Here is a 17500-nt window from a genome sequence, read left to right on the forward strand (position 1 = left end):
TTGCGGGCCCCAGCCTGCCCAAGTAGGGCAGGCAGGAGTCACTCTCCTGAGGCAAGCATGCACCCAGGCAGAGGAGAGTCCCCACACGCGTCCAAATTCGGACGGACAGGACCCCCACGCACACCATGTAAACACACCCTTTTGGCACGGACTTCACACAACACAAACCACCACAAGGAGGGGCCTCGCTTTGTCGTGTATGCTACCCCCGTTTGGCAACCTGACGGTGCTGAAAGCTCACAAAACACAGGGCTTCCCACAAGGCCAGCCACTTTGAGGCAGCTGTAAGCGCACCACACACACCCTACGTGGGGTGGGGAGGGAAGGAGCAGGGGTCGACCCCACATGCCTGCAAACCTCTAGAGCGGCCTTACAATGCTCGCTACTCTATGGACCGGCAACGGCAATTGAAACCAACCCTAAAATTCTTGCACAGTTGGCAGCCTTCCTTGGCACAAGACCAAACAGCGCAGCGAACCCGTGCAGCACCAACCCAAGGGGACAGCCTTCCCCACACACTCTGGAGGAGAAGAGGCTCCCTCGGGCTGAGTCACACAGCTCAAGATACTCGCTCATTCACGGAAAACTTGGGAAACAAAACCTGCTGACACACACCACTTATGCATCGCATGAAGATTGCCATTGTCCATACACTTGTGCAGGTGCGATGGAAATATTTTCTCGTTTTGGTGTATGCTATATTTTTACAGACAGCTACCGACAAACGGTAGAAATTAGCGGGGATAGGCCTCAGACATTACCCAAAGCTCCGGGAACGTGAGCGACGCAAGACGAATGGGCATTTTAAAGCAGATCTATGGCAGTTACTGACAGTGCCTGGCGTGGGTTACTTGTCTCCGTTGTCGAGAGGGGAAGACGACCCATGTATATGTAAAGGGCGATTTTTTTAGCAACCGTTAAGGCTGTTTTTCCCCTTCACTTGTATCGAGAGGGAAGCAAAGAACATGTATGGCGTGTACGTTTTTTTACGAATTTTCATTAGCAATCTAACGACATGAATTGCGAAGACGTTTTTTGAACAATTGTATTCCTTTCCCAAAACATCGAGTGCTAGTGTATAAAACCGCTAGAGAAAATAAATTGGCAGGCGAAACTTAAAAAGGAGAGACCCATGAACAGCATGGCCAGGCGGCTCACCTCGACGTTTTTCCCCCGAGCAAAGTCCGCCGAGACCCCCTGTATCCCACGGGGATGTACTGGCGTGCACTTAAAGGTTGATGCCGCTCTGTTACTTGGGAAACGAACCACAAGCCAAATCCAGCTAATTTGTGAATGACTTAGCTCTCCTGCTTTCTCGAGAACGTGCTTTTTTCGTCGGATGAAACTTCCACAGGCTTTTCCAGCAGATTTGCACCTGCACTCAAAAAAGTCAAAATTTTTACACATAGACCCCATCAAACGGGAGAAATTGGCCCGGATTGCTCTCATGTGCGTTACGGGGCATCGTTTCTCTCGCGCCGAATTCTCTCGAGCTGGGAAATCGCTCATTTTTGCGTCGCCAAATATCGTACGAACGCCGTGAAACTTCCACAGGCTTTTTCAGCAGATTTGCACGTGCACTCAAAAAAGTCAAAATTTTTACACATAGACCCCATCAAACGGGAGAAATTGGCCCGGATTGCTCTCATGTGCGTTACGGGGCATCGTTTCTCTCGCGCCGAATTCCATCGAGCTGGGAAATCGCTCATTTTTGCGTCGCCAAATATCGTACGAACGCCGTGAAACTTCCACAGGCTTTTTCAGCAGATTTGCACCTGCACTCAAAAAAGTCAAAATTTTTACACATAGACCCCATCAAACGGGAGAAATTGGCCCGGATTGCTCTCATGTGCGTTACGGGGCATCGTTTCTCTCGCGCCGAATTCTCTCGAGCTGGGAAATCGCTCATTTTTGCGTCGCCAAATATCGTACGAACGCCGTGAAACTTCCACAGGCTTTTTCAGCAGATTTGCACGTGCACTCAAAAAAGTCAAAATTTTTACACATAGACCCCATCAAACGGGAGAAATTGGCCCGGATTGCTCTCATGTGCGTTACGGGGCATCGTTTCTGTCGCGCCGAATTCCATCGAGCTGGGAAATCGCTCATTTTTGCGTCGCCAAATATCGTACGAACGCCGTGAAACTTCCACAGGCTTTTTCAGCAGATTTGCACGTGCACTCAAAAAAGTCAAAATTTGTACACATAGACCCCATCAAACGGGAGAAATTGGCCCGGATTGCTCTCATGTGCGTTACGGGGCATCGTTTCTCTCGCGCCGAATTCTCTCGAGCTGGGAAATCGCTCATTTTTGCGTCGCCAAATATCGTACGAACGCCGTGAAACTTCCACAGGCTTTTTCAGCAGATTTGCACGTGCACTCAAAAAAGTCAAAATTTTTACACATAGACCCCATCAAACGGGAGAAATTGGCCGGGATTGCTCTCATGTGCGTTACGGGGCATCGTTTCTCTCGCGCCGAATTCCATCGAGCTGGGAAATCGCTCATTTTTGCGTCGCCAAATATCGTACGAACGCCGTGAAACTTCCACAGGCTTTTCCAGCAGATTTGCACGTGCACTCAAAAAAGTCAAAATTTTTACACATAGACCCCATCAAACGGGAGAAATTGGCCCGGATTGCTCTCATGTGCGTTACGGGGCATCGTTTCTCTCGCGCCGAATTCTCTCGAGCTGGGAAATCGCTCATTTTTGCGTCGCCAAATATCGTACGAACGCCGTGAAACTTCCACAGGCTTTTTCAGCAGATTTGCACCTGCACTCAAAAAAGTCAAAATTTTTACACATAGACCCCATCAAACGGGAGAAATTGGCCCGGATTGCTCTCATGTGCGTTACGGGGCATCGTTTCTCTCGCTCCGAATTCCATCGAGCTTGGAAATCGCTCATTTTTGCGTCGCCAAATATCGTACGAACGCCGTGAAACTTCCACAGGCTTTTCCAGCAGATTTGCACCTGCACTCAAAAAAGTCAAAATTTTTACACATAGACCCCATCAAACGGGAGAAATTGGCCCGGATTGCTCTCATGTGCGTTACGGGGCATCGTTTCTCTCGCGCCGAATTCTCTCGAGCTGGGAAATCGCTCATTTTTGCGTCGCCAAATATCGTACGAACGCCGTGAAACTTCCACAGGCTTTTTCAGCAGATTTGCACCTGCACTCAAAAAAGTCAAAATTTGTACACATAGACCCCATCAAACGGGAGAAATTGGCCGGGATTGCTCTCATGTGCGTTACGGGGCATCGTTTCTCTCGCTCCGAATTCCATCGAGCTGGGAAATCGCTCATTTTTGCGTCGCCAAATATCGTACGAACGCCGTGAAACTTCCACAGGCTTTTTCAGCAGATTTGCACGTGCACTCAAAAAAGTCAAAATTTGTACACATAGACCCCATCAAACGGGAGAAATTGGCCGGGATTGCTCTCATGTGCGTTACGGGGCATCGTTTCTCTCGCGCCGAATTCCATCGAGCTGGGAAATCGCTCATTTTTGCGTCGCCAAATATCGTACGAACGCCGTGAAACTTCCACAGGCTTTTCCAGCAGATTTGCACGTGCACTCAAAAAAGTCAAAATTTTTACACATAGACCCCATCAAACGGGAGAAATTGGCCCGGATTGCTCTCATGTGCGTTACGGGGCATCGTTTCTCTCGCGCCGAATTCTCTCGAGCTGGGAAATCGCTCATTTTTGCGTCGCCAAATATCGTACGAACGCCGTGAAACTTCCACAGGCTTTTTCAGCAGATTTGCACCTGCACTCAAAAAAGTCAAAATTTTTACACATAGACCCCATCAAACGGGAGAAATTGGCCCGGATTGCTCTCATGTGCGTTACGGGGCATCGTTTCTCTCGCTCCGAATTCCATCGAGCTTGGAAATCGCTCATTTTTGCGTCGCCAAATATCGTACGAACGCCGTGAAACTTCCACAGGCTTTTCCAGCAGATTTGCACCTGCACTCAAAAAAGTCAAAATTTTTACACATAGACCCCATCAAACGGGAGAAATTGGCCCGGATTGCTCTCATGTGCGTTACGGGGCATCGTTTCTGTCGCGCCGAATTCCATCGAGCTGGGAAATCGCTCATTTTTGCCGCCAAATATCGTACGAACGCCGTGAAACTTCCACAGGCTTTTCCAGCAGATTTGCACGTGCACTCAAAAAAGTCAAAATTTTTAACACATAGACCCCATCAAACGGGAGAAATTGGCCCGGATTGCTCTCATGTGCGTTACGGGGCAATCGTTTCTCTCGCCGCCGAATTCCTCTCGAGCTGGGAAATCGCTCATTTTTGCGTCGCCAAATATCGTACGAACGCCGTGAAACTTCCACAGGCTTTTTCAGCAGATTTGCACCTGCACTCAAAAAAGTCAAAATTTTTACACATAGAACCCCATCAAACGGGAGAAATTGGCCCGGAATTGCTCTCATGTGCGTTACGGGGCATCGTTTCTCTCGCTCCGAATTCCATCGAGCTTGGAAATCGCTCATTTTTGCGTCGCCAAATATCGTACGAACGCCGTGAAACTTCCACAGGCTTTTCCAGCAGATTTGCACCTGCACTCAAAAAAGTCAAAATTTTTACACATAGACCCCATCAAACGGGAGAAATTGGCCAGGATTGCTCTCATGTGCGTTACGGGGCATCGTTTCTCTCGCTCCGAATTCCATCGAGCTGGGAAATCGCTCATTTTTGCGTCGCCAAATATCGTACGAACGCCGTGAAACTTCCACAGGCTTTTTCAGCAGATTTGCACGTGCACTCAAAAAAGTCAAAATTTGTACACATAGACCCCATCAAAACGGGAGAAATTGGCCGGGATTGCTCTCATGTGCGTTACGGGGGCATCGTTTCTCTCGCGCCGAATTCCATCGAGCTGGGAAATCGCTCATTTTTGCGTCGCCAAATATCGTACGAACGCCGTGAAACTTCCACAGGCTTTTTCAGCAGATTTGCACGTGCACTCAAAAAAAGTCAAAATTTTTACACATAGACCCCCATCAAACGGGAGAAATTGGCCGGGATTGCTCTCATGTGCGTTACGGGCATCGTTTCTCTCGCTCCGAATTCCATCGAGCTGGGAAATCGCTCATTTTTGCGTCGCCAAATATCGTACGAACGCCGTGAAACTTCCACAGGCTTTTTCAGCAGATTTGCACGTGCACTCAAAAAAGTCAAAATTTTTACACATAGACCCCATCAAACGGGAGAAATTGGCCGGGATTGCTCTCATGTGCGTTACGGGGCATCGTTTCTCTCGCGCCGAATTCCATCGAGCTGGGAAATCGCTCATTTTTGCGTCCGCCAAATATCGTACGAACGCCGTGAAACTTCCACAGGCTTTTCCAGCAGATTGGCACGTGCACTCAAAAAAGTCAAAATTTGTACACATAGACCCCATCAAACGGGAGAAATTGGCCGGGATTGCTCTCATGTGCGTTACGGAGGCATCGTTTCTCTCGCTCCGAATTCCATCGAGCTGGGAAATCGCTCATTTTTGCGTCGCCAAATATCGTACGAACGCCGTGAAACTCCACAGGCTTTTCCAGCAGATTTGCACCTGCACTCAAAAAAGTCAAAATTTTTACACATAGACCCCATCAACGGGAGAAATTGGCCCGGATTGCTCTCATGTGCGTTAGCGGGGCATCGTTTCTCTCGCGCCGCAATTCTCTCGAGCTGGGAAATCGCTCATTTTTGCGTCGCCAAATATCGTACGAACGCCGTGAAACTTCCACAGGCTTTTTCAGCAGATTTGCACCTGCACTCAAAAAAGTCAAAATTTTTACACATAGACCCCATCAAACGGAGAAATTGGCCCGGATTGCTCTCATGTGCGTTACGGGGCATCGTTTCTCTCGCGCCGAATTCCATCGAGCTGGGAAATCGCTCATTTTTGCGTCGCCAAATATCGTACGAACGCCGTGAAACTTCCACAGGCTTTTTCAGCAGATTTGCACGTGCACTCAAAAAAGTCAAAATTTTTACACATAGACCCCATCAAACGGGAGAAATTGGCCCGGATTGCTCTCATGTGCGTTACGGGGCATCGTTTCTCTCGCGCCGAATTCTCTCGAGCTGGGAAATCGCTCATTTTTGCGTCGCCAAATATCGTACGAACGCCGTGAAACTTCCACAGGCTTTTTCAGCAGATTTGCACGTGCACCTCAAAAAAGTCAAAATTTGTACACATAGACCCCATCAAACGGGAGAAATTGGCCGGGATGCTCTCATGTGCGTTACGGGGCATCGTTTCTCTCGCTCCGAATTCCATCGAGCTGGGAAATCGCTCATTTTTGCGTCGCCAAATATCGTACGAACGCCGTGAAACTTCCACAGGCTTTTTTCAGCAGATTTGCACGTGCACTCAAAAAAGTCAAAATTTTTACACATAGACCCCATCAAACGGTAGAAATTGGCCGGGATTGCTCTCATGTGCGTTACGGGGCATCGTTTCTCTCGCGCCGAATTCCATCGAGCTGGGAAATTGCTCATTTTTGCGTCGCCAAATATCGTACGAACGCCGTGAAACTTCCACAGGCTTTTCCAGCAGATTTTGCACGTGCACTCAAAAAAGTCAAAATTTTTACACATAGACCCCATCAAACGGGAGAAATTGGCCCGGATTGCTCTCATGTGCGTTACGGGGCATCGTTTCTCTCGCGCCGAATTCTCTCGAGCTGGGAAATCGCTCATTTTTTGCGTCGCCAAATATCGTACGAAACGCCGTGAAACTTCCACAGGCTTTTTCAGCAGATTTGCACCTGCACTCCAAAAAGTCAAAATTTTTTACACATAGACCCCATCAAACGGGAGAAATTGGCCGGATTGCTCTCATGTGCGTTACGGGGCATCGATTTCTCTCGCTCCGAATTCCATCGAGCTTGGAAATCGCTCATTTTTGCGTCGCCAAATATCGTACGAACGCCGTGAAACTTCCACAGGCTTTTCCAGCAGATTTGCACCTGCACTCAAAAAAGTCAAAATTTTTTACACATAGACCCCATCAAACGGGAGAAATTGGCCCGGATTGCTCTCATGTGCGTTACGGGGGACATCGTTTCTGTCGCGCCGAATTCCATCGAGCTGGGAAATCGCTCATTTTTGGCGTCGCCAAATATCGTACGAACGCCGTGAAACTTCCACAGGCTTTTCCAGCAGATTGGCACGTGCACTCAAAAAAAGTCAAAATTTGGTACACATAGACCCCATCAAACGGGAGAAATTGGCCGGGATTGCTCTCATGTGCGTTACGGGGCATCGTTTCTCTCGCTCCGGAATTCCATCGAGCTGGGAAATCGCTCATTTTTGCGTCGCCCAAATATCGTACGAACGCCGTGAAACTTCCACAGGCTTTTCAGCAGATTTGCACGTGCACTCAAAAAGTCAAAATTTGTACACATAGACCCCATCAAACGGGAGAAATTGGCCCGGATTGCTCTCATGTGCGTTACGGGGCATCGTTTCTCTCGCGCGCCGAATTCCATCGAGCTGGGAAATCGCTCATTTTGCGTCGCCAAATATCGTACGAACGCCGTGAAACTTCCCACAGGCTTTTCCAGCAGATTTGCACCTGCACTCAAAAAAGTCAAAATTTTTACACATAGACCCCATCAAACGGGAGAAATTGGCCCGGATTGCTCTCATGTGCGTTACGGGGCATCGTTTCTCTCGCGCCCGAATTCTCTCGAGCTGGGAAATCGCTCATTTTTTGCGTCGCCAAATATCGTACGAACGCCGTGAAACTTCCACAGGCTTTTTCAGCAGATTTGCACCTGCACTCAAAAAAGTCAAAATTTTTACACATAGACCCCCATCAAACGGGAGAAAATTGGCCCGGATTGCTCTCATGTGCGTTACGGGGCATCGTTTCTCTCGCGCCGAATTCCTTCGAGCTGGGAAATCGCTCATTTTTGCGTCGCCAAATATCGTACGAACGCCGTGAAACTTCCACAGGCTTTTTCAGCAGATTTGCACGTGCACTCAAAAAAGTCAAAATTTTTACACATAGACCCCCATCAAACGGGAGAAATTGGCCCGGATTGCTCTCATGTGCGTTACGGGGCATCGTTTCTCTCGCGCCGAATTCTCTCGAGCTGGGAAATCGCTCATTTTTGCGTCGCCAAATATCGTACGAACGCCGTGAAACTTCCACAGGCTTTTTCAGCAGATTTGCACGTGCACTCAAAAAAGTCAAAATTTGTACACATAGACCCCATCAAACGGGAGAAATTGGCCGGATTTGCTCTCATGTGCGTTACGGGGCATCGTTTCTCTCGCTCCGAATTCCATCGAGCTGGGAAATCGCTCATTTTTGCGTCGCCAAATATCGTACGAACGCCGTGAAACTTCCACAGGCTTTTTCAGCAGATTTGCACGTGCACTCAAAAAAGTCAAAATTTTTACACATAGACCCCATCAAACGGGAGAAATTGGCCGGGATTGCTCTCATGTGCGTTACGGGGCATCGTTTCTCTCGCGCCGAATTCCATCGAGCTGGGAAATCGCTCATTTTTGCGTCGCCAAATATCGTACGAACGCCGTGAAACTTCCACAGGCTTTTCCAGCAGATTTGCACCTGCACTCAAAAAAGTCAAAATTTTTACACATAGACCCCATCAAACGGGAGAAATTGGCCCGGATTGCTCTCATGTGCGTTACGGGGCATCGTTTCTCTCGCTCCGAATTCCATCGAGCTGGAAATCGCTCATTTTTGCGTCGCCAAATATCGTACGAACGCCGTGAAACTTCCACAGGCTTTTCCAGCAGATTTGCACCTTGCACTCAAAAAAGTCAAAATTTTTACACATAGACCCCCATCAAACGGGAGAAATTGGCCCGGATTGCTCTCATGTGCGTTACGGGGCATCGTTTCTCTCGCGCCGAATTCTCTCGAGCTGGGAAATCGCTCATTTTTGCGTCGCCAAATATCGTACGAACGCCGTGAAACTTCCACAGGCTTTTTCAGCAGATTTGCACCTGCACTCAAAAAAGTCAAAATTTGTACACATAGACCCCATCAAACGGGAGAAATTGGCCCGGATTGCTCTCATGTGCGTTACGGGGCATCGTTTCTCTCGCTCCCGAATTCCATCGAGCTGGAAATCGCTCATTTTTGCGTCGCCAAATATCGTACGAACGCCGTGAAACTTCCACAGGCTTTTCCAGCAGATTTGCACCTGCACTCAAAAAAGTCAAAATTTTTACACATAGACCCCATCAAACGGGAGAAATTGGCCCGGATTGCTCTCATGTTGCGTTACGGGGCATCGTTTCTGTCGCGCCGAATTCCATCGAGCTGGGAAATCGCTCATTTTTGCGTCGCCAAATATCGTACGAACGCCGTGAAACTTCCACAGGCTTTTCCAGCAGATTGGCACGTGCACTCAAAAAAGTCAAAATTTGTACACATAGACCCCATCAAACGGGAGAAATTGCCCGGGATTGCTCTCATGTGCGTTACGGGGCATCGTTTCTCTCGCTCCGAATTCCATCGAGCTGGGAAATCGCTCATTTTTGCGTCGCCAAATATCGTACGAACGCCGTGAAACTTCCACAGGCTTTTTCAGCAGATTTGCACCTGCACTCAAAAAAGTCAAAATTTTTACACATAGACCCCATCAAACGGGAGAAATTGGCCCGGATGCTCTCATGTGCGTTACGGGGCATCGTTTCTCTCGCGCCCGAATTCCATCGAGCTGGGAAATCGCTCATTTTTGCGTCGCCAAATATCGTACGAACGCCGTGAAACTTCCACAGGCTTTTTCAGCAGATTTGCACGTGCACTCAAAAAAGTCAAAATTTGTACACATAGACCCCATCAAACGGGAGAAATTGGCCCGGATTGCTCTCATGTGCGTTACGGGGCATCGTTTCTCTCGCGCCGAATTTCTCTCGAGCTGGGAAATCGCTCATTTTTGCGTCGCCAAATATCGTACGAACGCCGTGAAACTTCCACAGGCTTTTTCAGCAGATTTGCACGTGCACTCAAAAAAGTCAAAATTTGTACACATAGACCCCATCAAACGGGAGAAATTGGCCGGGATTGCTCTCATGTGCGTTACGGGGCATCGTTTCTCTCGCTCCGAATTCCATCGAGCTGGGAAATCGCTCATTTTTGCGTCGCCAAATATCGTACGAACGCCGTGAAACTTCCACAGGCTTTTTCAGCAGATTTGCACGTGCACTCAAAAAAGTCAAAATTTTTACACATAGACCCCATCAAACGGGAGAAATTGGCCGGGATTGCTCTCATGTGCGTTACGGGGCATCGTTTCTCTCGCGCCGAATTCCATCGAGCTGGGAAATCGCTCATTTTTGCGTCGCCAAATATCGTACGAACCGCCGTGAAACTTCCACAGGCTTTTCCAGCAGATTTGCACCTGCACTCAAAAAAGTCAAAATTTTTACACATAGACCCCATCAAACGGGAGAAATTGGCCCGGATTGCTCTCATGTGCGTTACGGGGCATCGTTTCTCTCGCTCCGAATTCCATCGAGCTTGGAAATCGCTCATTTTTGCGTCGCCAAATATCGTACGAACGCCGTGAAACTTCCACAGGCTTTTCCAGCAAGATTTGCACCTGCACTCAAAAAAGTCAAAATTTTTACACATAGACCCCATCAAACGGGAGAAATTGGCCCGGATTGCTCTCATGTGCGTTACGGGGCAATCGTTTCTCTCGCGCCGAATTCTCTCGAGCTGGGAAATCGCTCATTTTTGCGTCGCCAAATATCGTACGAACGCCGTGAAACTTCCACAGGCTTTTTCCAGCAGATTTGCACCTGCACTCAAAAAAGTCAAAATTTGTACACATAGACCCCATCAAACGGGAGAAATTGGCCGGGATTGCTCTCATGTGCGTTACGGGGCATCGTTTCTCTCGCTCCGAATTCCATCGAGCTGGGAAATCGCTCATTTTTGCGTCGCCCAAATATCGTACGAACGCCGTGAAACTTCCACAGGCTTTTTCAGCAGATTTGCTCGTGCACTCAAAAAGTCAAAATTTGTACACATAGACCCCATCAAACGGGAGAAATTGGCCGGGATTGCTCTCATGTGCGTTACGGGGCATCGTTTCTCTCGCGCCGAATTCCATCGAGCTGGGAAATCGCTCATTTTTGCGTCGCCAAATATCGTACGAACGCCGTGAAACTTCCACAGGCTTTTCCAGCAGATTTGCACGTGCACCTCAAAAAAGTCAAAATTTTTACACATAGACCCCATCAAACGGGAGAAATTGGCCCGGATTGCTCTGGCATCGTTTCTCTCGCGCCGAATTCTCTCGAGCTGGGAAATCGCTCATTTTTGCGTCGCCAAATATCGTACGAACGCCGTGAAACTTCCACAGGCTTTTCCAGCAGATTTGCACGTGCACTCAAAAAAGTCAAAATTTTTACACATAGACCCCATCAAACGGGAGAAATTGGCCGGGATTGCTCTCATGTGCGTTACGGGGCATCGTTTCTCTCGCTCCGAATTCCATCGAGCTGGGAAATCGCTCATTTTTGCGTCGCCAAATATCGTACGAACGCCGTGAAACTTCCACAGGCTTTTTCAGCAGATTTGCACGTGCACTCAAAAAAGTCAAAATTTTTACACATAGACCCCATCAAACGGGAGAAATTGGCCGGGATTGCTCTCATGTGCGTTACGGGGCATCGTTTCTCTCGCGCCCGAATTCCATCGAGCTGGGAAATCGCTCATTTTTGCGTCGCCAAATATCGTACGAACGCCGTGAAACTTCCACAGGCTTTTCCAGCAGATTGGCACGTGCACTCAAAAAAGTCAAAATTTGTACACATAGACCCCATCAAACGGGAGAAATTGGCCGGGATTGCTCTCATGTGCGTTACGGGGCATCGTTTCTCTCGCTCCGAATTTCCATCGAGCTGGGAAATCGCTCATTTTTGCGTCGCCAAATATCGTACGAACGCCGTGAAACTTCCACAGGCTTTTCCAGCAGATTTGCACCTGCACTCAAAAAAGTCAAAATTTTTACACATAGACCCCATCAAACGGGAGAAATTGGCCCGGATTGCTCTCATGTGCGTTACGGGGCATCGTTTCTCTCGCGCCGAATTCTCTCGAGCTGGGAAATCGCTCTCATTTTTGCGTCGCCAAATATCGTACGAACGCCGTGAAACTTCCACAGGCTTTTTCAGCAGATTTGCACCTGCACTCAAAAAAGTCAAAATTTTTACACATAGACCCCATCAAACGGGAGAAATTGGCCCGGATTGCTCTCATGTGCGTTACGGGGCATCGTTTCTCTCGCGCCGAATTCCATCGAGCTGGGAAATCGCTCATTTTTGCGTCGCCAAATATCGTACGAACGCCGTGAAACTTCCACAGGCTTTTTCAGCAGATTTGCACGTGCACTCAAAAAAGTCAAAATTTGTACACATAGACCCCATCAAACGGGAGAAATTGGCCCGGATTGCTCTCATGTGCGTTACGGGGCATCGTTTCTCTCGCGCCGAATTCTCTCGAGCTGGGAAATCGCTCATTTTTGCGTCGCCAAATATCGTACGAACGCCGTGAAACTTCCACAGGCTTTTTCAGCAGATTTGCACCTGCACTCAAAAAAGTCAAAATTTTTACACATAGACCCCATCAAACGGGAGAAATTGGCCCGGATTGCTCTCATGTGCGTTACGGGGCATCGTTTCTGTCGCGCCGAATTCCATCGAGCTGGGAAATCGCTCATTTTTGCGTCGCCAAATATCGTACGAACGCCGTGAAACTTCCACAGGCTTTTCCAGCAGATTTGCACGTGCACTCAAAAAAGTCAAAATTTTTACACATAGACCCCATCAAACGGGAGAAATTGGCCCGGATTGCTCTCATGTGCGTTACGGGGCATCGTTTCTCTCGCGCCGAATTCCTCTCGAGCTGGGAAATCGCTCATTTTTGCGTCGCCAAATATCGTACGAACGCCGTGAAACTTCCACAGGCTTTTTCAGCAGATTTGCACGTGCACTCAAAAAAGTCAAAATTTTTACACATAGACCCCATCAAACGGGAGAAATTGGCCGGATTGCTCTCATGTGCGTTACGGGGCATCGTTTCTCTCGCGCCGAATTCCATCGAGCTGGGAAATCGCTCATTTTTGCGTCGCCAAATATCGTACGAACGCCGTGAAACTTCCACAGGCTTTTTCAGCAGATTTGCACGTGCACTCAAAAAAGTCAAAATTTTTACACATAGACCCCATCAAACGGGAGAAATTGGCCGGGATTGCTCTCATGTGCGTTACGGGGCATCGTTTCTCTCGCGCCGAATTCCATCGAGCTGGGAAATCGCTCATTTTTGCGTCGCCAAATATCGTACGAACGCCGTGAAACTTCCACAGGCTTTTTCAGCAGATTGGCACGTGCACTCAAAAAAGTCAAAATTTGTACACATAGACCCCATCAAACGGGAGAAATTGGCCGGGATTGCTCTCATGTGCGTTACGGGGCATCGTTTCTCTCGCTCCGAATTCCATCGAGCTGGGAAATCGCTCATTTTTGCGTCGCCAAATATCGTACGAACGCCGTGAAACTTCCACAGGCTTTTTCCAGCAGATTTGCACCTGCACTCAAAAAAGTCAAAATTTTTACACATAGACCCCATCAAACGGGAGAAATTGGCCCGGATTGCTCTCATGTGCGTTACGGGGCATCGTTTCTCTCGCGCCGAATTCTCTCGAGCTGGGAAATCGCTCATTTTTGCGTCGCCAAATATCGTACGAACGCCGTGAAACTTCCACAGGCTTTTTCAGCAGATTTGCACGTGCACTCAAAAAAGTCAAAATTTTTACACATAGACCCCATCAAACGGGAGAAATTGGCCCGGATTGCTCTCATGTGCGTTACGGGGCATCGTTTCTGTCGCGCCGAATTCCATCGAGCTGGGAAATCGCTCATTTTTGCGTCGCCAAATATCGTACGAACGCCGTGAAACTTCCACAGGCTTTTTCAGCAGATTTGCACGTGCACTCAAAAAAGTCAAAATTTGTACACATAGACCCCATCAAACGGGAGAAATTGGCCCGGATTGCTCTCATGTGCGTTACGGGGCATCGTTTCTCTCGCGCCGAATTCTCTCGAGCTGGGAAATCGCTCATTTTTGCGTCGCCAAATATCGTACGAACGCCGTGAAACTTCCACAGGCTTTTTCAGCAGATTTGCACGTGCACTCAAAAAAGTCAAAATTTTTACACATAGACCCCATCAAACGGGAGAAATTGGCCCGGATTGCTCTCATGTGCGTTACGGGGCATCGTTTCTGTCGCGCCGAATTCCATCGAGCTGGGAAAATCGCTCATTTTTGCGTCGCCAAATATCGTACGAACGCCGTGAAACTTCCACAGGCTTTTCCAGCAGATTTGCACGTGCACTCAAAAAAGTCAAAATTTTTACACATAGACCCCATCAAACGGGAGAAATTGGCCGGGATTGCTCTCATGTGCGTTACGGGGCATCGTTTCTCTCGCGCCGAATTCCATCGAGCTGGGAAATCGCTCATTTTTGCGTCGCCAAATATCGTACGAACGCCGTGAAACTTCCACAGGCTTTTCCAGCAGATTTGCACGTGCACTCAAAAAAGTCAAAATTTTTACACATAGACCCCATCAAACGGGAGAAATTGGCCCGGATTGCTCTCATGTGCGTTACGGGCATCGTTTCTCTCGCGCCGAATTCTCTCGAGCTGGGAAATCGCTCATTTTTTGCGTCGCCAAATATCGTACGAACGCCGTGAAACTTCCACAGGCTTTTTCAGCAGATTTGCACCTGCACTCCAAAAAGTCAAAATTTTTACACATAGACCCCATCAAACGGGAGAAATTGGCCCGGATTGCTCTCATGTGCGTTACGGGGCATCGTTTCTCTCGCTCCGAATTCCATCGAGCTTGGAAATCGCTCATTTTTGCGTCGCCAAATATCGTACGAACGCCGTGAAACTTCCACAGGCTTTTCCAGCAGATTTGCACCTGCACTCAAAAAAGTCAAAATTTTTACACATAGACCCCATCAAACGGGAGAAATTGGCCCGGATTGCTCTCATGTGCGTTACGGGGCATCGTTTCTGTCGCGCCGAATTCCATCGAGCTGGGAAATCGCTCATTTTTGCGTCGCCAAATATCGTACGAACGCCGTGAAACTTCCACAGGCTTTTCCAGCAGATTGGCACGTGCACTCAAAAAAGTCAAAATTTGTACACATAGACCCCATCAAACGGGAGAAATTGGCCGGGATTGCTCTCATGTGCGTTACGGGGCATCGTTTCTCTCGCTCCGAATTCCATCGAGCTGGGAAATCGCTCATTTTTGCGTCGCCAAATATCGTACGAACGCCGTGAAACTTCCACAGGCTTTTTCAGCAGATTTGCACGTGCACTCAAAAAAGTCAAAATTTGTACACATAGACCCCATCAAAACGGGAGAAATTGGCCCGGATTGCTCTCATGTGCGTTACGGGGCATCGTTTCTCTCGCGCCGAATTCCATCGAGCTGGGAAATCGCTCATTTTTTGCGTCGCCAAATATCGTACGAACGCCGTGAAACTTCCACAGGCTTTTCCAGCAGATTTGCACCTGCACTCAAAAAAGTCAAAATTTTTACACATAGACCCCATCAAACGGGAGAAATTGGCCCGGATTGCTCTCATGTGCGTTACGGGGCATCGTTTCTCTCGCGCCGAATTCTCTCGAGCTGGGAAATCGCTCATTTTTGCGTCGCCAAATATCGTACGAAACGCCGTGAAACTTCCACAGGCTTTTTCAGCAGATTTGCACCTGCACTCAAAAAAGTCAAAATTTTTACACATAGACCCCATCAAACGGGAGAAATTGGCCCGGATTGCTCTCATGTGCGTTACGGGGCATCGTTTCTCTCGCGCCGAATTCCATCGAGCTGGGAAATCGCTCATTTTTTGCGTCGCCAAATATCGTACGAACGCCGTGAAACTTCCACAGGCTTTTTCAGCAGATTTGCACGTGCACTCAAAAAAGTCAAAATTTTTACACATAGACCCCATCAAACGGGAGAAATTGGCCCGGATTGCTCTCATGTGCGTTACGGGGCATCGTTTCTCTCGCGCCGAATTCTCTCGAGCTGGGAAATCGCTCATTTTTGCGTCGCCAAATATCGTACGAACGCCGTGAAACTTCCACAGGCTTTTTCAGCAGATTTGCACGTGCACTCAAAAAAAGTCAAAATTTGTACACATAGACCCCATCAAACGGGAGAAATTGGCCGGGATTGCTCTCATGTGCGTTACGGGGCATCGTTTCTCTCGCTCCGAATTCCATCGAGCTGGGAAATCGCTCATTTTTGCGTCGCCAAATATCGTACGAACGCCGTGAAACTTCCACAGGCTTTTTCAGCAGATTTGCACGTGCACTCAAAAAAGTCAAAATTTTTACACATAGACCCCATCAAACGGGAGAAATTGGCCGGGATTGCTCTCATGTGCGTTACGGGGCATCGTTTCTCTCGCGCCGAATTCCATCGAGCTGGGAAATCGCTCATTTTTGCGTCGCCAAATATCGTACGAACGCCGTGAAACTTCCACAGGCTTTTCCAGCAGATTTGCACCTGCACTCAAAAAAGTCAAAATTTTTACACATAGACCCCATCAAACGGGAGAAATTGGCCCGGATTGCTCTCATGTGCGTTACGGGGCATCGTTTCTCTCGCTCCGAATTCCATCGAGCTTGGAAATCGCTCATTTTTGCGTCGCCAAATATCGTACGAACGCCGTGAAACTTCCACAGGCTTTTCCAGCAGATTTGCACCTGCACTCAAAAAAGTCAAAATTTTTTACACATAGACCCCATCAAACGGGAGAAATTGGCCCGGATTGCTCTCATGTGCGTTACGGGGCATCGTTTCTCTCGCGCCGAATTCTCTCGAGCTGGGAAATCGCTCATTTTTGCGTCGCCAAATATCGTACGAACGCCGTGAAACTTCCACAGGCTTTTTCAGCAGATTTGCACCTGCACTCAAAAAAGTCAAAATTTGTACACATAGACCCCATCAAACGGGAGAAATTGGCCGGGATTGCTCTCATGTGCGTTACGGGGCATCGTTTCTCTCGCTCCGAATTCCATCGAGCTGGGAAATCGCTCATTTTTGCGTCGCCAAATATCGTACGAACGCCGTGAAACTTCCACAGGCTTTTTCAGCAGATTTGCACGTGCACTCAAAAAAGTCAAAATTTGTACACATAGACCCCATCAAACGGGAGAAATTGGCCGGGATTGCTCTCATGTGCGTTACGGGGCATCGTTTCTCTCGCGCCGAATTCCATCGAGCTGGGAAATCGCTCATTTTTGCGTCGCCAAATATCGTACGAACGCCGTGAAACTTCCACAGGCTTTTCCAGCAGATTTGCACGTGCACTCAAAAAAGTCAAAATTTTTACACATAGACCCCATCAAACGGGAGAAATTGGCCCGGATTGCTCTCATGTGCGTTACGGGGCATCGT

This window comes from Lampetra planeri, unplaced genomic scaffold (assembly GCF_965212315.1).
Source record: "Lampetra planeri unplaced genomic scaffold, kcLamPlan1.2.h2 scaffold_491, whole genome shotgun sequence".
NCBI lineage: Eukaryota > Metazoa > Chordata > Hyperoartia > Petromyzontiformes > Petromyzontidae > Lampetra > Lampetra planeri.